General features: G+C 44.0%; 1 long non-coding RNA gene across 1 annotated transcript; it reads left to right on the forward strand.

The window, feature by feature from the left end:
* The first annotated feature begins 2,613 nt into the window (after nt 1-2,613).
* LOC137201757 (uncharacterized) lies at nt 2,614-20,224 on the forward strand. The gene is made up of 2 exons (XR_010932309.1): nt 2,614-9,695; nt 19,732-20,224. It is a non-coding gene; the product is annotated as an uncharacterized lncRNA (long non-coding RNA).
* Nucleotides 20,225-20,368: the final 144 nt, after the last annotated feature.

Genomic DNA, 20,368 nt, shown 5'->3' on the forward strand with positions numbered 1-20,368 from the left:
AAAATAAAAATTAAGAAAAAACATTTGTAACATCTTCAAAAAATTAAAACCAGGAATAAATTTAACAAGAAGAAGTGAAAAACTGATACTCTGAAGACAACATATTGTTGAAAGAAATGAAAGAAGACCTAAGTAAATGGAAACACATCCGTGTTCATGGATCAGAAGATTTAACATTGTTAAGATGCTAATATTGGCTTCCAGTGTCCTTGTCCCCACGGTGAGCAACAGCTGCCCCCCACCTCTGCAGGAGACCCTCCAATATTAACAGGTCTTCCAATGTGATGCTGAATAAGAATGTTGAGAGAAGACCCACCACCAGTCCTTCCCATCAGGAAGCTTGCACAAGCCTCTTAGATAGCCTCATCCACCAGAGGGCAGACTGCAGAAGCAAGAAGAACTACAGTTCTGCAGCCTATGGAGTGAAAACCACATTCACAGAAAGAGAAAAAATGAAAAGACAGAGGACTATGTACCAGATGAAGGAACAAGATAAAACCCCAGAACAACAACTAAATGTAGTGGAGGTAGGCAATCTTCCAGAAAAAGAATTCAGAATAATGATAGTAGAGATGATCCAGGACCTTGGAAAAAGAATGGAGGCAAAGATTGAGAAGATGCAAGAAGTGATTAACAAAGACCTAGAAGAATTAAAAAACAAACAAACAGAGATGCACAATACAATAACTGAAATGAAAAATACACTAGAAGGAATCAATAGCAGAATAACTGAGGCAGAAGAACGGATAAATAACCTGGAAGACAGAATGGTGGAATTCACTGCCGCGGAACAGAATAAAGAAAAAAGAATGAAAAGAAATGAAGACACCCTAAGAGACCTCTGGGACAACATTAAATGTGACAACATTCACATTATAGGGGTCCCAGAAAGAGAAGAGAGAGAGAAAGGAGCCGAGAAAATATTTGAAGAGATTATAATCGAAAACTTCCCTAACATGGGAAAGGAAATAGCCACCCAAGTCCAGGAAGCAAAGAGAGGCCTAGGCAGGATAAACCCAAGGAGAAACACACTGAGTCACATACTAATCAAATTGACAAAAATTAAAGACAAAGAAAAATTATTGAAAGCAATGGGAAAAACAACAAATAACGTACAAGGAAACTCCCATAAAGTTAACAGCTGATTTCTCAGCAGAAACTCTACAAGCCAGAAGGGAGTGGCATGATATATTTAAAGTGGTGAAAGGGGAGAACCTACAACCAAGATTACTCTACCTGGCAAGGGTCTCATTCAGATTCAAAGGAGAAATCAAAAGCTTTACAGAGAAGCAAAAGCTAAGAGAATTCAGCACCACCAAACCAGCTCTACAACAAATGCTAAAGGAAATTTTCTAAGTCGGAAACACAGGAGAAGAAAAGGACCTACAAAAACAAACCCATAACAATTAAGAAAATGGTAATAGGAACATACATATCAATAATTACCTTAAACTTGAATGGGTTAAATGCCCCAACCAAAAGACACAGGCTTGCTGAATGGATACCCATATATCTTCTGTCTACAAGAGACCCACTTCAGACCTAGGGACACATACAGACTGAAAGTGAGGGGATGGAAAAAGATAGTCCATGCAAATGGAAATCAATAAAAGCTGGAGTAGCAATACTCATATCAGATAAAATAGACTTTAAAATAAAGAATATTACAAGAGACAAGAAGGACACTACATAATAATCAAGGGATAAATCCAAGAAGATATAACAATAATAATATATATATGCACCCAACATAGGAGCACCTCAATACACAAGGCAACTGCTAACAGCTATAAATGAGAATATCGACAGTAACACAAACATAGTGGGGGACTTTAACACCTCACTTACACCAATGGACAGATCATCCAGACAGAAAATTAATAAGGAAACACAAGCTTTAAATAACACAATAGACCAGATAGATTTAACTGATATTTATAGGACATTCCATCCAAAAACAGTAGATTACACTTTCTTCTCAAGTGCACACAGAACATTCTCCAGGATAGATCACATCTTGGGTCACAAATCAAGCCTCAGTAAATTTAAGAAAATTGAAATCATATCAAGCATCTTTTCTGACCACAACACTATGAGATTAGAAATCAATTACAGGGAAAAAAACGTTAAAAACACAAACACATGGAGGCTAAACAATATGTTACTAAATAACCAAGAGATCACTGAAGAAATCAAAAAATACCTAGAAACAAATGACAGTGAAAAAGTGATCTGAAACCTATGGGATACAGCAAAAGCAGTTCTAAGAGGGAAGTTTATAGCAATACAAGCCTACCTCAAGAAACAAGAAAAATCTCAAATAAACAATCTAACCTTACACCTAAAGGAACTAGAGAAAGGAGAACAAACAAAACCCAAAGTTAGTAGAAGGAAAGAAATCATAAAGGTCAGAGCAGAGGGCTTCCCTGGTGGCACAGTGGTTGAGAGTCCGCCTGCCGATGCAGGGGACATGGGTTTGTGCCCATGTCCAGGAAGTTCCCACAAGCCATGGAGCAGCTGGCCCCATGAGCCATGGCTGCTGAGCCTGCACGTCCGGAGCCTGTGCTCCGCAATGGGAGAGGCCACAACAGTGAGAGGCCCATGTACAGCAAAAAAAAAAAAAAAAAAAAAAGAAAGATCAGAGCAGAAATAAATGAAAAAGAAACAAAGAAAACAATAGCAAAGATCAATAAAACTGAAAGATGGTTCTTTGAGAAGATAAACAAAATTGATAAGCCATTAGCCGGACTCATCAAGAAAAAAAGAGAGAAGCCTCAAATCAACAGAATTAGAAATGAAAAAGGAGAAGTAACAACAGACACCGCAGAAATACAAAGCATCATAATAGACTACTACAAGCAACTCTATGCCAATAAAATGGACAACCTGGAGGAAATGGACAAATTCTTAGAAAGGTATAACCTTCCAAGACTGAACCAGGAAGAAATAGAAAATATGAACAGACCAATCACAAGTAATGAAATTGAAACTGTAATTAAAAATCATCCAACAAACAAAAGTCCAGGACCAGATGGCTTCACAGGTGAATTCTATCAAACATTTAGAGAAGAGCTAATACCCATCCTTCCCAAACTCTGCCAAAAAATTGCAGAGGAAGTAACACTCCCAAACTCATTCTACAAGGACACCCATCACCCTGGTATCAAAACAAGACAGAGATACTACAAAAAAAGAAAATTACAGACAAAAATCACTGATGAATATACATGCAAAAATCCTCAACAAAATACTAGCAGGCAGAATCCAACAACACATTAAAAGGATCATACACCATCATCAAGTGGGATTTATCCCAGAGATGCAACGATTCTTCAATATATGCAAATCAATCAATGTGATACACCATATTAACAAATTGAAGAATAAAAACCATATGATCATCTCAGTAGATGCAAGAAAAGCTTTTGACAAAATTCAACACCAAGTTATGTTAAAAACTCTCCAGAAAGTGGGCATCGAGGAAACCTACCTTGACATAATAAAGGCCATATACAACAAACCCACAGCAAACATCATTCTCAATGGTGAAAAGCTGAAAGCATTTCCTCTAAGATCAGGAACAAGACAAGGATGTGCACTCTCACCATTATTATTCAACATAGTTTAGGAAGTCCTAGCCACGGCAATCAGAGAAGAAAAAGAAATAAAAGCAGTACAAATTGGAAAAGAAGTAAAACTCACTGTTTGCAGATGACATGATACTATACATAGAGAAACCTAAAGATGCCACCAGAAAACTGCTAGAGCTAATCAATGAATTTGGTAAAGTTGCAGGATACAAAATTAATGCACAGAAATCTCTTGCATTCCTATACACTAACAATGAAAGATCAGAAAGAGAAATTAAGGAAATAATCCCATTCACCATTGCAAGAAAAAGAGTAAAATACCTAGGAATAAACCTACCTAAGGAGGTAAAAGACCAGTACTCAGAAAACTATAAGACACTGATGAAAGAAATCAAAGATGACACAAACAGATGGAGAGATATACCATGTTCTTGGATTGGAAAAATCAATATTGTGAAAATGACTATACTACTCAAAGCAATCTACAGATTCAGTGCAATCCATATCAAATTACCAGTGGCATTTTTTATGGAACTAGAACAAAAAATCTCAAAATTTATATGGAGACATAAAAGACCCCAAATAGCCAAAGCCATCTTGAGGGAAAAAAAATGGAGCTGGAGGAATCAGACTCCCTGACTTCAGACTATACTACCAAGCTACGGTAATCAAGATAATATGGTACTGGCACACCAACAGAAATATAGATCAATGGAACAGGATAGAAATCACAGAGGTAAATCCACACACCTATGATCAACTAATCTATGACAAAGGAGGCAAGGATACACAATGGAGAAAAGATAGTCTCTTCAATAAGTGGTGCTGGGAAAACTGAACAGCTACATGTAAAAGAATGAAATTAGAACACTCCCTAACACCATACACAAAAATAAACTCAAAATGGATTCAAGACCTAAATGTAAGACTGGACACTATAAAACTCTTAGAGGAAAACATAGGAAGAACACTCTTTGACATAAATTACAGCAAGATCTTTTTTGATCCACCTCCTAGAGAAATGGAAATAAAAACAAAAATAAACAAATGGGACCTAATGAAACTTCAAAGCTTTTGCACAGCAGAGGAAACTATAAACAAGACGAAAAGACAACCCTCAGAATGGGAGAAAATATTTGCAAATGAATCAACAAAGGATTAATCTCCAAAATACATAAACAGCTCATGCAGCTCAATGTTAAAAAAACAAACAAACAATCAGAAATGGGCAGAAGACCTAAATAGATATTTCTGCAAAGAAGACATACAGATGGCCAAGAAGCACGTGAAAAGCTGCTCAACATCACTAATTATTAGAGAAATGCAAATCAAAACTACAATGAGGTATCACCTCACACCAGTTAGAATGGGCACCATCAGAAAATCTACCAACAACAAATGCTGGAGAGGGTGTGGAGAAAGGGAACCCTCTTGCACTATTGGTGGGAATGTAAATTGATACAGCCACTATGGAGAACAGTATGGAGGTTCCTTAAAAAACTAAAAATAGGACTACCTTACAACCCAGCAATCCCACTATTCGGCATATACCCAGAGAAAACCATAATTCAAAAAGACATGCAAATCAATGTTCATTGCAGCACTGTTTACAATAGCCAGGTCATGGAAGCAACCTAAATGCCCACTGACAGACGAATGGGTAAAGAAGATGTGGTACATATATACAATGGAATATTACTCAACCTTAAGAAGGAACGAAAATGGGTCATTTGTAGAGACGTGGATGGATCTAGAAACTGTCATACAGAATGAAGTACGTCAGAGAAAAACAAATATCATATATTAATGCATATATGTAGAGTCTAGAAAAATGGTACAGATGAACTGGTTTGCAAGGCAGAAATAGAGACACAGATGTAGAGAACAAACGTATGGACACCAAGGGGGGAAAGTGGCGGGGGCGGGTGGTGGCAGTGGGATGAATTGGGAAATTGGGATTGACATATGTACACTAATATGTATAAAATGGTTAAGTAATAAGAACCTGCTGTTTAATAAATAAATAAATAAAGATGCCAATATTCCCCAAATTAATCTACAGATTCACACAATCCGTATCAAAAGCCCAGATGGTTCCTTGCAGAAATTGACAAGCTGATTCTAAACTTCATATGGGAATTCAAAAGACCCAGAATAGCTAAAACAATCTTGAAAAAGAAGAGCAAAGTTGGAAGACTCACACTTCCCAATTTCAAAACTCACTACAAAGCTATGGTAATCAAGACAGTGTATTACTGGCTTAAGGATAGATATGGAGATCTGTCCTTATGCCAGTAGAATAGAACTGAGAGTCCAAAAATAGACTCTCACATTTATGGTCAATTGATGTTTGACAAGGGTGCCAAGACTCTTCAATGTGGAAAGAACTGTCTTTTCAATAAATCATACTGGGACAACTGGTTATGTACATGAAGAGAATGAATTTAGACCCCCCCCCCCTTCCTCACACCACACATAACAACTAACTCAGAATTAATGCTAGACCTACTGTAAGAGCTAAGAAAAAAACATGGGATCAAATCTTCGTGACTTTGGGTTAGGCAAAGCCTTCTTAGATGTGAAACCAAAAGCACCAATGACAAAAGAAAAAATACATAAACTGGGCTTCATCAGATTTTAAAACTTTTGTGCCTCATAAGATACCATCAAGAAAGTGAAAAGACAACACACAGAATGGGTGACAATATTTGCAAATCATTAATCTGACACAGGAATTTTATCTAGAATATATAAAGGACAGTTACAACTCAATAATAAAAAGACAACCAAATTTTAAAATGGTCTAAGCATCTGAATAGGCATTTCTCCAAAGAAGATATATAAATAGCCAATAAGCATATGAAAAGATGCTCAACATCGTTAGTTATCAGAGGAATGCACATCAAAACCATACACACAAAAAATGAGATATCAATTCACACTCACTAGGAAGGCTATAATAAAAAAAAAAACAGATAAGTGTTGAGGAGGATGTAGAGAAATTAGAACCCTCATACACTGTTCCTGGGAATATAAAATGGTGCAGCTGCTTTGGAAAATGTTCTAACAATTTCTCAAGTGGTTAATCGTTGTACACTGATACTTGCTACAGGATGAACCTTGAAAACATCATGCAAAGTCAGAGAAGCCAGTCACAAAGGACTCCATTTATTATTTTGTGTTATTCCATTTATACAAAATGTTCAGAATAGGCAAATGCATGGAGACAGAGTAGATCAATGATTGCCCGGGACTGTTGGCAGGGAAGGGGGGTGACTACTCATGGGGATGGGGTTTCTTTTGGGGGGAATGAAAATGTTCTAAAATAGATTCTGATGATGGTTGCATAACTCTGTGAATATACTAACAGCCATTGAATTGTACCCTTGGTGTGAGTGAATTGCACAGTATGTGAATTCTATCTCAATAAAATATATATATTAACAAGGAGGCAGGAGGAAACTTTCGTCGGTGATGGATATATCACGACAGTGATTGTGATGATTTCACAGATGTATCTGTATCTCAAAATTTATAAAATTGTACAATTTAAATACATGAACTTGATTGTATATCTATTATACCCGATAAAGCTGTTTCTAAAAATCACCTACAGTGAGCATCTAGAAATAAGCAGAATTCACATTATGATATATCTTTCCAATCTCTTTTCTAGGAACAGACACTTTAGTTTACAAAATGGGGCAACCCTGCTTTTTTTTCCACTTGGTAATATATCCTGAGCATCTTTCCAAGTCATTAAATACTTATTAAATATTTAATGGCCACATAGCCTTTTATGTTCAATGATGCAGTAAATTTATTCCAAAGAGCGGAATCCCAGATGATCTTTCTGAGCCTTTCTGGCTGCAGGGGCGCCTCTTCTGCCCCAGCTGGGACAGGCTTCCAAACCCCCATCCTCCGCTGGTCCTGGCCTGGCCTCTCTGGAAGGGACCTTCAGAACCAGCACTCTGCCTGGGTGGGGAACCTGTGGGAAGCCCTTCATTCCTCACATTCCTGCCTCTCACTGCCCTGGTGGCCCCAGGTGCTGAGAAGGTCTCGGGCCAGCTTTGGGAATGGGCTCAATGCCAGTGACTCTTCCTCCACATCCAGGCCTCAGCTCCACGTGGGCCCAGAGGCAGAGAGGAATTCATCTGAGCCCTGTCCCAGCACAGGGCAGGCCCAGACAGTGATCAGCAGGCTTTTGGGGTCCCATGACCTCCCGAAAATAATTGCAAAACAATCTTGCATTTTTAACTTGATCTCTAAAATTGTATCACAAGTTTAATAGTTACAAAATATATAATTTGGGACACAGTGTTTACGTGCTTTAAATAGATTTAGGGCTGCAGATTTAAGCTGTTTGCTTCATAGAAAATGTCCACCATGTGACCTAATTAGCAAAGCCAATCCTTACTGGCAAACTGGTCAATTCGGAATTTGTTTCCACCAGAAAAATGTTTGATTTTGTTTTTTAAAGTTAAATACAAATTGTTAACCTACATCCCAGTGACAACACTCTCATTTTTGAATTATGATTCAAGCCAAGAATTGTATAGAGAGGTAGATAGATAGGGAGGTAACTAGGACAGATGGATGGATGGATGGATGTGTGGACAGACAGACACACAAAGATGGGGAACCCAGCCATGCTTTTGTCAGTTGAATTCCAAAGGCACGGGCTTGTTTCATAAACTTGTGCTTTGCTGTCAACCTCATCCTCAGTGCTGGCTGTTTCTAACGCATCTCTTGGAGGCTCTGGCAGACTTTGTACTCTGGGCCATGCAGCATAATGAGTTTCAGGAGGGGGAGAGTTGTGTCTTTCTTTTGTGGAATGAAAGGAGATGGAGGCAGGGAGGTGTGAAAAGAGGAGCAGGGGAAAAGCGTCTGCCCCAAAGCTTCCCTGGGGTTGGGGACCAGCTACTTCTCCTGACTTCCGGCTGTTTCCCCATCACCACCAGAGTTGGGAGCCCCAGCTTTTACCTGGAGAGAGAGGCCCCCCGAATTGCTCGCCCTGACACCTGCTCACACTGCGTGACCCGCGAGGTCTCCTGGGAGAAGACCCCTGAGCGGCGGCCCGGCGCCTCAGTGCTGGGTGTGCGCCGTGCACAGTATGGACCCAAACACTCTTCTCTCAGCGCCAGACGGAGGCCTGGGCCTGAAGGGGACGGGGCTGCCGGCAACACAGGACATCCCTCTTCTTGGAGGCAGTCGGTCTCCCTCAGAGAAAAGTTTCAGAATTAGGAGCCAGAGCAAGTTTCTTAAGACTCTGCACACTTGCCAAGCAGGAGCTGAGGTCCTGTGATTGCAGTAACTATTGGCTCGTGAAATGAAAATCCGGGCCGTGTCAGGAGGGGGAAGCAGGTGTGCCAAGAAGAGGGAGATCATGGCCTCTGTGCTCAGCCTCCCAGTTGGCTCGGGGCTTCCTGGCAGCCAGGCCTCAAAGGGAAACATGTATTTCTAATGGAGTTTCCTTTGACCACCACCCCCAAAATTCTGGGATGTTTTTTCTTTCCTAATAATGGTTTTCCTAATACATACACAAAAATTACTCAGTTGGAACCTTACGTGGGGCAGAGGACGTGGACATTGTTGAAGGAAATCTGTAACCTCTTTATTCTTCTGGAGGAGTAAAGGGACCTTCTGGAGGAGGGTCACCACATACAAGGCGGGCTGTGACCTGGGCCCCAGCTGGCCTGACTCCCAGTGTGTCCCTCCTACCCCGTGCTGTGCACCCTGAGGGCTCAGCCAGTGGGGACAACGCACACCATCTGGGAGGCCTGACCGGTACCCCGGAGCACAGCTCAGACTCCTGCTGAGTCTGAGAGGCCAGAGGCGGCCAGGATGGCGTGACCCACCCGGAGCATCAGTGCACAGCCTGGAGAGCAGAGGGGCAGCTGGAGCCTCAGCCGGCCCGTCTTCGAGTCATGACTTCGCAGCCGAACTCAGCAGCCTGGGATTTGGGGTATCGTTTCTTCTCTTGTGTTAAAATCTCGTGTCTTTCCCTGGGAAGCAGGGAGCTGGAGAGAGGAAGAGACAAGACCCTCATAGGAGCGTGGAGATGTGACCCAGAGCACCAGCGTCCCCTCTGTGAAGCGGACACAGGTAGGGCTGTCTCAAAGTTATTACAAAGCTGAAATGAGCTACTGTGTGGCAAAGAAGCTGTCCAGTCTCAGAGCCTGCCTCCCCCTCAGTGCTGGCGTCTGGATGAGTCTTGGGGGTGGGGACGCGAGCTGTCCCTCCTCTCCTGGTTCCTCACCACGGCGGGGCTGCTGGGGCGGGACCACCCTGGGTGTTACAGGTGAAGCAGTGACAAGTCTACCTGCAAACTACTTTAGAGCCACGGGGGTGGGGGCCTGGCTGGGGGCGGAGATGTGATGTGAGCACGTGGGCGGGGCCTGTCACCCACAGGGAGGGCTGGACCCTGGCGGGATGGGAACCCACTGGAGCCAGTGCCTGGCTTGGGGTTGGTGCCCCATACATCAGATGAATTAGCTGGTTGTACAGTGCAGGAGTGTCTGGAAGCTTCTTCTGGGATCCCACAGCAAGGCTCCTCCTCTCCATTAGCTGCAGAAGGGCCAGGAAAATGGTCCAGTCTTACCCAGTTCAACTCAACAAACCAGTTACTGAGCGCCTGCCTGCGGGGACTGACCCCGGGCGCGTTCAGACTAGAATGTGTGTAATTAACCCCGTGAAGGGCTGACCAGCCCTCTCTACAGATGCAGGATCTGAAAGGCAGTGAGGTTGCCCGATGGCGCACTGCTGATGTGTAGAGTCTGAAAGAGCCGCTGCTCCCCTTCTCTGCTGTGAACCCAGGGCCCTGACGTCCAGCTGCAGCGCCCAGTTCAGCCCCAGGCCCAGAGCAAGTCTCCCGCAGCCCAGGGGGCCGGGAAGGCCAGGGGACACCAGAGGGGCCACGGGAAGAGTGACCAACTGTTCTGGTCTCTATGGGACTTTCCCACATCCTGGGAACCCTCAGTTCCAGGCAAACCAGGACAGCTGGTTGCCCTGGACATGGGCACAAACTCCCCAGGCTCTCTTAACCAAATCCCAAATTCTCCCTGAGGAAATTCCATCCAGGCCCACACACTCGGTGCCGAGGCTCCCCGTTCCCACGCAGGTACTGGCCACTGTTGCTTGCTCTGCTCAGCTTTCTTCTGAAGGCAACCCCTGGCCTCTGTAGCCCACCTGAAAAACAATGCCCTAAACTAGACAGGGCAGAGACACCTGGGGCTCCGGGTGACAAGCAGGATAGCTGGAGGGCCCGAGGTCTGTGTCCCAAGGGCATCCTCAGTTCCCCTCAGAGCCTGAGGCCGAGAGGGCCCTCCTCACCCCCAGATCTCTCCCAACAACTCGTTTTTTAAGGAAAGGAAACACACATGTTCTTATTTAAAGCCCTTTAATTATCCTTCCAGGTAGGTGAAAGGACCCTTTATTTTACAGATGATGTAAAGTCTCAGACGATATCTTGCCCAAGGCGAGGCTGTGGAGGGGAGCGATGCCAGATTTCAATCTGGATCCGCTTGGCTTTGAAGCTGGAGTCTCTTCTGGTGCAGACCCTGCCCTTTCACCTCAAAGCCTGTGTCTTCTCCATTAAAACGACATGGCACTCTGACCTCCAAAACCACTCTGGGGTATAATATGGCCCAAAACATTGACAGGAGAAGGAAAAAGTGATGTGTGCAAAAATGTTCATGGTGATTCATCTGATAACCACTAACCTAGAAACCACAGATAAGAATCGGCCCCATGGGCACGTGTAGGGGGACAGATTGAGCTGTGGTGGGATCTCGGCACAAGGGAAGGCCATCGCGCTCAGCCAACAGGAACCACAAGGAAAGGATAATGATGGCCCACCTCTGCTGAGTGTTTCCCGAGGGCCGGGCACTGTCTTAGGACTTTGAGTGTCTAAGACTCATTTGTGTTCAGTTCTCCTAAGGACCCGGTGACATGGCCACTCATGACGTTTTCTATTTTTACACACGTGGCAGTTGAAGCACAGGGACCTTAAGTGTCTGGTCCAAGGCCAGAGTGTGTGAGAGCCACGGGGTCCTGTCTGTATGGAGCAGCGGGCCGTGGAGACACACAAAAGCCAAACAGTACGAAAGCTGGTCCTGCAGAAGGTTATCCCAGGGCCTGGCGTCAGATGGACACGTATCTAGAGGAGGTGAAGAGCACGTGGTGTGAACTAGTTCCCCTCCTCCGTTTAGATCTTTTACAATCATTTCTTACAAAGGTGGCGGGAGATCCCTGGCTTGGGTGAGCCACTGGAGGCCAGGTGAGTGGCTACAGAAGGATGATGGGCCACAGGGATGCAGCACGATCCCACCTGCAGGCTCTGCCCTGGCCGTCTGGGGGAGGAGCTTGTGGCTCCGGCTGGTCCTCACGTCCTCGATCTGGGAAATGGGATCCTGGCCTCCGTGCACCCATTACAGATCCGTACACGGTATTCAGGGCTCCCAGCAGTCACACTTCTCTGACCCAGGGTCCAGGACTGGCCTCCCGTGGTCAGGGAGGATAAGGCTGGAAGGGAACCCAGGAGCGGCTCTTGCAGCCATGGCCTGGGAGCGCAGAGGGTCAGGAGGGGAAGCCTCAGTGTGTGAGCACAGTTCTGGGACCCCTGGATGGAGTGGCTGGCGCTCGGGCACATAACCTGAAGTCTGGCTGGGGCCCCTGGAGCAGTGCCACACGAGCCAGCGGAGAAGAGTGACCCCGCTGCCCGTGAGGGTGGCCCACCCCAGTGCCTGCCCAGTCCTGCCCATTAGGGTCCTGGAATGGACCTGAGGCTGGGCAGACCCTGTCCCTCCTGGACCAGGATGCCAGGGGGGCAGGAGGGTTGCTGGGGCCTGGGCTGAGAGCCCTGCAGAGGCCGTAGCTGCTGGACATCCCGCAGTGAGCCGGGATCGCGGGCTCTTGTCCAGATGGGACCCTCTAGCTCTGTGTGGGACTCTGTGCCCCTCGGCTCACCCTGGGTCAGGGCTTTCTAACATTTTCCGTGCTCTGACCCCTCTGTGGACTGCTCGGGGGGAATGTTTTTAAATACATAAAATATAACACCCAGGCCAGCAAAGGAAGCTTGTAGTATGAGTTTGCTGGGGCTGCCATAACAAAGTACCCCAGATGGGGTAGCTTAAACAGCAGGAACCTAGCATCTCACAGCTCTGGAGGCTGCAGGCCCAAGATCAAGGTGTCAGCAGGACCCACTATCTTCACACCAGGTCAGGGTCTGTCCAGGCCTCTCCTGTCTGCTTACAGTTCCTTGGCTTGTGGTGGCATAACTCTAGTCTTCACATGCATTGCCGTGTGCATGTCTGTGTCCAAATTTCCCCTCCACCTAAGGACACCAGTTATAACAGATTAGGGGCCAGTGTGAGCTCGTCTTAACTAATTACATCGGCAAGGACCCTGTCTCCAAAGGTCACATTCTGAGGAACTGGGGGTTAAGTCACCAACATATGAATTGGGGAACACAATTCAACCCATAACACCTAAAAAATACTAAAAAAAATGTTATATTAATAGTAATATCCATGCTCCTTTATTAACACATTAAGTAAGGCGATCTAGTGGCTGGTCTAAGAATCACTGTAATTTGAATTGGTAATGAGTGTATGTAGTATTTCAAGATATCTATGACTGTAGTGTCATATGAAAATATCCAGAGACACCAACCTGGGGACTGCTGATACCGGTGGAGTGGTTGCCTATTTCCTAGTTGAAGAAAATGCTAAATGTCAGAGTTTCCTGAAAATAAGGGTGTAATTCTTTCCCATCCAAGTGCATGGGCCCCTGAATTTGATCCCGAGCCCCAGTGTAAGAAGGCCTGGGGTCTCTCCAGGCTTCATCTTGATGGCTAATAAGGCAGAGCCCAAGCCCTAGGCACCAACAAGGCAAGTGAGCATCTGTGCTGGAGAGTCTCCCCAACCTGCCTGGCTTGGACAGGGCCACTCCAGCAGGTGCCGTGGGCCTGGGACTAGAGGTCAGGTGGCTGGCTCTGGCCCGGCTGCTGGAGGGGCAGGAAGGCAGCAGGAGACTGGCCCCCATCAAGAAGTCCACCTGTGTGTTTCAAGAATGTTCTCTCTCCAGGGACTTCCCTGGGGGTGCAGTGGTTAAGAATCTGCCTTCCAATGCAGGGGACGTGGGTTCAATCCCTGGTCAGGGAACTAAGATCCCACATGCCACGGACATGCCGCGGGGCACCTAAGCCCATGCGCCACAACTAGAGAGCCCGCGTGCCGCAACTAAGACCTGATGCAGCCAAAAAAAAAAAAAAGAATGTTCCCCCTCCTGAAGGGGAGAGCCCAGTGGGTGGAGCCATCGGGGCTGTGGGGCTGGGACAGGATGGAGTTTGCAAGTTTCTTGCTGTGCGAAATACCCACCGAGAGGAACCAAAGCTCTTTCCAAGCTGCGCTTATTAAAGACAATCGCTGCTTAAAAGGCTCCTTTTTTTCCTTTAAAGTCTTTATTGAATTTGTTACAATATTGCTTCTGTTTTTGGTTTCTTTGGCCCCGAGGCATGTGGGATCCTATCTCCCCAACTAGGGATGGAACCCACACTCCCTGCATTGGAAGGCGAAGTCTCAACCACTGGACCGCCAGGGAAGTCCCAAAAGGCTCCTATAATGGAAAAGATTCGAAAAAATATATAGATATATACATATATATATGTATAACTGAATCACCTTGAGGTACACCTGAAACTAACACAATATTAGAAGTTAACTATACTTCAATTTAAAAAAAAAAAAAGCTCCTTCTTTCCTCACTATGATTTACAGGCTCGGGTGTACCAGGAAGTATGTCCAGTACTTTCACCCTACACATCTTTGCTGTAAGAATTTTTACCACATAACTAATTGGCCATAAGGCAATTTTGCTGTAAAAGATAAAATAATGCAAAATAAGAGAGGAATGTTTAAAAGAACATAATAAAATATGAGAAATGAATAACAAAATTAAAAGCGTTGTGAAATACAAAACATTTGAATACATTTAAAATGTGTGTAGATTCATGGCAATACTGCACAAAAAACTGATTTTATTTTGTGAGTTGTATCTAAGCCCTTGTCCTCCAAGTCATAGTATTTTATACATATTTTTATTTGCTGGTTCATCTGTTTTGTTGACATCACACTTTTTCATTAAAATTTCTTCCTTCATTAAGAAAGTATGTTTTCCAAGTACTAAGAGCATATTCATAGCTGAGCTCTGTGTTGTGTTGTGAAAGCCTCTTTCACTGCTCTTTTGTTTTTTGGCATTTTGTCATATGTCTGCTGATAGACGTTCCAAAGTTCTACGGGAAATGTGGGTTCAACTCTGGGCCTTGAAATCACCGAAGGATTTACGAACTGATATGTTATCATTTCCTAGTATAGCAGGCAGTGTGGCTTTACACTTTGTTATTTCACACTTCCAGTAAGTTTCATCACCGTATTTCCTATCACGTCCACATACATAATGGTTATCAACCACTATTTTAAGACCCCTGCATCTACCCGTCACTGTATAAGGCTATTATGAAAATGCTAAATGCCAGAGGTTCCTGAAAATTCCTAAGATTTATGTAATATGTAAATGGGAGTATTGTGTTAATGGAGAAGTGAAACCAAACTGTCAACCAGTTATTTTATCTTTTACAGCAAAATTGCCTTATGGCCAATTAGTTAGGCAGTGAAAATGCTTGGGACAAAGATGTCGATGGCAAAGATTCTTATGGAGAAAGTGCCCAGAACCGCCGGGAAGGCCCTTTGGACCAGGGAGGGCTGGCTGAAGAGCAGTTAGGGGAGGAAGTCAGTGCCCCTCCTCGCCCTGGGAGACGCAGCGTCTCCAGGGACGCTGACCCTCCAGGTGGCCTGTCCTGTTTCCTTCATCGGGAGCCACAACCCACGAAAGCTCTGCTGGTCCTCTTGGGACCGAGGTCCCCAGGATCCCTTGCCTCATCACTGATGGGAAAGCTCCCTGTCTCACCCCAGAGTCGGTCTGGCCCCTGGGAAGCCAAGGAGCCAGTGGGTCAGTGACTGGGTGTGAATCCCACTCACTGCACCCACTCACTGCAATGGTGGTGGCCATTCCCACTGTATCCAGGGCTCTCCAGGTGTTTAGTGCTTTACAGAACTTGACCATTGTTAAACCTCTATCAGAGAATCAAATGGTTTATCCAAGCCTGCACACAGATGAGAGAGCTGGAACCCAAACCCAGTGGGCCTAGCCCCAGAGACCACGTTCTGCCCATTGCAGCCTGGTGCCTCCTACCAGTGTGAGCCTGTGGTGAGCAGCTTTAACCTCTTGGCCTGTTTCCTCACCAGCAGGAAGAGGACAAAGATGCCCACCTCCCAGGGGGTCACTGTGAAGATTAAAGGAGGCAGTTATGCAAAGCACTGGTCAGGGGGCAGCAGAGTTGCAGCTGACAAATGCTAGTACGCACGCAAGGGCCAGGCTCTTGAAGTGGCCTGAGAGCTGGGCACGCATGTCCCGCTTCCCCAGCTCAGAGAAGGGGGGAGCAGGTCGGTGTAGGCAGGTTCCACTCCACACCAGGTGGAAAGATGGAGAGGCTGCTATTGTCTCTCGATAGCCTCCCTCCCCTTTGCTCAGCAATAGAGGTTGACTGACATTTCCCAGCCTCCCTTGGGAGTGTGCAGAAGTTATGTGTCCTTAAAGAGGCTTGCTAGTCATGTCATCTTCTTCCCTTCCCTCTGGCTGGAATGCAGATGAGATGGCAGGGGCTAGGTGGCTGTGTTGGGCTAGGAGGTGGAAGCCTGCATGGAAGCTGGCAGAGCCACAAGATAGAAGGAGGCTCCAGCCAACCCTATGCAGCCACTCCAGCCTTGGCTTGTTTACACTCACGTCACGGCTGCATAAACGAGAAATACACCCTTACTTCCTGTCTGGGCTGTTTCTATAGCAGCCCAACCAGAGGCTGAACTCAAGTGACCAGATATCAGGCCTGGGAGGAAGTGGTGCTTGCCTTGGCTGTTCTCACCACTGCAGCAGGAGTGGACAGTGTGATGTAGCCAGGGTGTCCCTCCCAGGGCTGGGCCTGGGGGCTGTGAAGGGCATCTCTGCTCTTGGCTCTTCTACCAGCACCATACTTTTGAGATCCACTCATTCATTCAGGTGATGATCAATTTTATGAGAAATGTGCTGTAATACCCCTACTTCAGCACCTGAAGCATTAATTCACAGTGTTAAAGCCCAGTTTCGGCTTTGGGGGCCTGCACACTGCTGAGGTATAGAGCAGAGGTGCCCTCACCCAACCACTGGGCTGCCCACCGAGGGGCCCCTTGAGATCAGATCACAGACACTGCCCAGCGGCATGTCTTGCCTGTGCCTACACTCTTTTTTTTTTTTAATTGAAGTATAGTTGATTTACAATGGGGTGTTGTTTCAGGTATACCGCAAAGTGATTCAGCTATGTATGTATATATATATATTTTTCAGATTATTTTCCATTATAGGTTACTACAAGATATTGAATATAGTTCCCAGTGCTATACAGTAAATCACTGTTGCTCATCTATTTTATGCATAGTAGTTTGTATATGTTAATCCCATACTTCTAATTTATCCCTCCCCCACCTCTCCCTTTCCCCTTTGGTGACCATAAGTTTTCTACATCTGTGAGTCTGTTTCTGTTTTGTATATAGATTCATCTGTATTATTTTTTGGATTCCATGCAAAAATGGTATCATATCATATTCGTCTTTGTCTTACTTCACTTAGTATGATAATTTCTAGGTCCACGCATGTTGCTGAAAATGGCAATATGTCATTATTTTATGGCTGAATAATATTTCATTGTGTATATATACCACATCTTCTTAAACCAATCATCCATTGATGGGCACTTGGGTTGTTTCCGTGTCTTGACTATTGTAAATAGTGCTGCTAATGAACACTGGGGTGCATGTATCTTTTTGAATTAGAGTTTTCATCTTTTCTGGGTATATGCCAGGAGTGGGATTACGGGATCATATGGTAGCTCTATTTTTAGTTTTTTAAGGAAACTCCATACTGTTTTCCATAGTGGCTGCACCAATTTATATTCACACCAACAGTGTAGGAGGGTTCCCTTTTCCCACACCCTCTCCAGCATTTATTATTTGTAGACTTTTTGATGATGGCCATTCTGACCTGTGTGAAGTGATACCTCATTGTGGTTTTGATTTGCATTTCTCTAATAATTAGTGATTTTGAGCATCTTTTTATGTACCTGTTGGCCATTTGTATGTCTTCTTTGGAGAAATGTCTATTTAGGTCTTCTGCCCTTTTTGGATTGGGTTGTTCTTTTCATATCAAGTTGTATGAGCTGTTTGTATATTTTGGATATTAACCCCTTGTCATTTGCACTGTTTACAAATATTTTCTCCCATTCCGTAGGTTGTCTTTTTGTTTTGTTGGTGGTTTCCCTTGTTGTGCAAAAGCTTTTAAGTTTGACTAGGTCCCATTTATTTTTTCTTTTCTTTCTTTTGCCTTGGGAGACTGATCTAAGAAAATATTGCCACAATGTATGATGGAGAATATTTTGCCTATGTTCTCTTCTAGGAGTCTTATGGTGTCATGTCATATTTAGGTCTTTAAATCATTTTGTTTAATTTTGTATATGAAGTATTCTAATTTGATTTATACGTAGCTGTCCAGCTTTCCCAACACCATTGCTGAAGAGACTGTCTTTTCTCCACTGTATATTCTTGCCTCCTTTGTTGTAGATTGACTGTAGGTGTGTGGGTTTATTTCTGGGCTCTCTATTCTGTTTCATTGAACTTTATGTCTGTTTTTGTGCCAATACTCCACTGTTTTGATTACTGTATCTTTGTTGTATTGTTTGAAATCTGGAAGGGTTATGCCTCCAGCTTTGTTCTTTTTCCTCAGGATTGCTTTGGCAATTCTGGGTCTTTAGTGGGTCCATGTAAATTTTACAATTATTTGTTCTGGTTCTGTGAAAAATATCATGGATAATTTGATAGGGATTGCATTAAATCTGTAGGTTGCTTTGGGTAGTATGGCCATTTTAACTATATTAATTCTTCCCAATGCAAGAGCATGGGCTATCTTTCCATTTCTTTGAATCATCTTCAATTTCCTTTATCAATGTTTTATAGTTTTCAGCATATAGTTCTTTCACTTCCTCGATTAAGTTTATTCCTAGGTATTTTTTTAAATGTGACTTTAAACAGGACTGTTTTTTTACTTTCTGATTTCATTGTTAGTGTAAAGAAATGCAACAGATTTCTTATCCAGATAAACTTGTATACAGATTAATCTTGTATCCTGCTACCCTCCTGAATTCATTTATTCGTTTTAATAGGTTTTTTTTAACATCTTTATTGGAGTATAATTGCTTTACAATGGTGTGTTAGTTTCTGCTGTATAACAAAGTGAATCAGCTATATGTGTACATATATCCCCATATCTCCTCCCTCTTGCATCTCCCTCCCACCCTCCCTATCCCACCCCTCTAGGCGGTTACAAAGCACCAAGCTGCTCTCCCTGTGCTATGCAGCTGCTTCCCACTAGCTATTTTACGTTTGGTAGTGTATATATGTCAGTGCTACTCTCTCACTTCATCCAGCTTACGCTTCCCCTCTAATAGTTTTTGTGTGGAGTTTTGGGGTTCTCTATATGGAGTATCATGTCATCTGCAAATAGTGAGTTTTACCTCTGTCAGTTTGGATACCTATTATTTCTTTTTATTGTCTGATTGCTGTGGCTACGACTTACACTATGTTGAATAGAAGAGATGACAGTGGGCATCCTTGTCTTGTTCCTGAATTTAGTTAGCAGGAAGACTTTTAGCTTTTCACCATTGAATGTCATATTAGCTGTGGGGTTATCATAAATTGCTTTGTTCCCTCTATACCCACTTGGTGAGAGTTTTTTAAATCATGAATGCATGTTGAATTTTATCAAATGCTTTTTCTCTATCAAGATGATCATGTGGGTTTTGTCTTTTCTTTTGTTAATGTGGTATATCACACTGATTGATTTGCACATGTTGAACCATCCTTGAAACCTGGCATGAATTCAACTTGACCAGGGTGTATGATCCTTCTTATGTATTGCTGAATTCAGTTAGCTAATTTTTTTATTTTAAATATTCCTATATTTTTATTAGTCTTATTTATTGATTTTTTTTTCATTGCAGCAGCAGTGGGGGAAAAAAGTAAACTTTCTCCACACACAAAGGGTGTCCAATTGACAGAAGTTTATATATGAAGGACGTCCTTCTGTTGCTGAAAATTCCTCAGTGTGCTTGTGCTGGCTGAAGGCAGCCCCAGCAGGATGCTGCGGTGAAACTTTGAAGTGAACTCTTGCACCTGGGACCAGCCCAGCATGGACCAGGAGGCATGTTGGAGAGGAATCAGCCCTCCCTGCCCCCACCTGGCAGTTGTACCTGGCTCAGGAACGTTTGAAAACAAGTTGCCAAGTCCCCTGTTCCTGATTCCCAGCCCCAATCCCAGGCCAAGAAATGTTTACCAGAAGGATTGGGACCACGCCATGTGCCTGGGGATACCACGAGTCCCTGCTGCCTGGTGATCCTGATGCGTCCTGCTCACTAGACTGCCGGTTGCCAAGGTAATATTTTGTTGAGGATTTTCACATCAATATTCATCAAAGATATTGGCCTGTGATTTGTTTTTATAGTGTCTTTGTCTGTTTCTGGTATCAGGGTGATAATGGCTTCACAGAATGCCTTTGGGTCTGTTTCCTCCTCTTCCATCTTTTGGAAGAGTTTGAGAAAGACTGGCATAAGTTCTTCTTTGTATGTTTGGTAGAATTCC

This window comes from Pseudorca crassidens, chromosome 1 (assembly GCF_039906515.1).
Source record: "Pseudorca crassidens isolate mPseCra1 chromosome 1, mPseCra1.hap1, whole genome shotgun sequence".
Taxonomy (NCBI): domain Eukaryota; kingdom Metazoa; phylum Chordata; class Mammalia; order Artiodactyla; family Delphinidae; genus Pseudorca; species Pseudorca crassidens.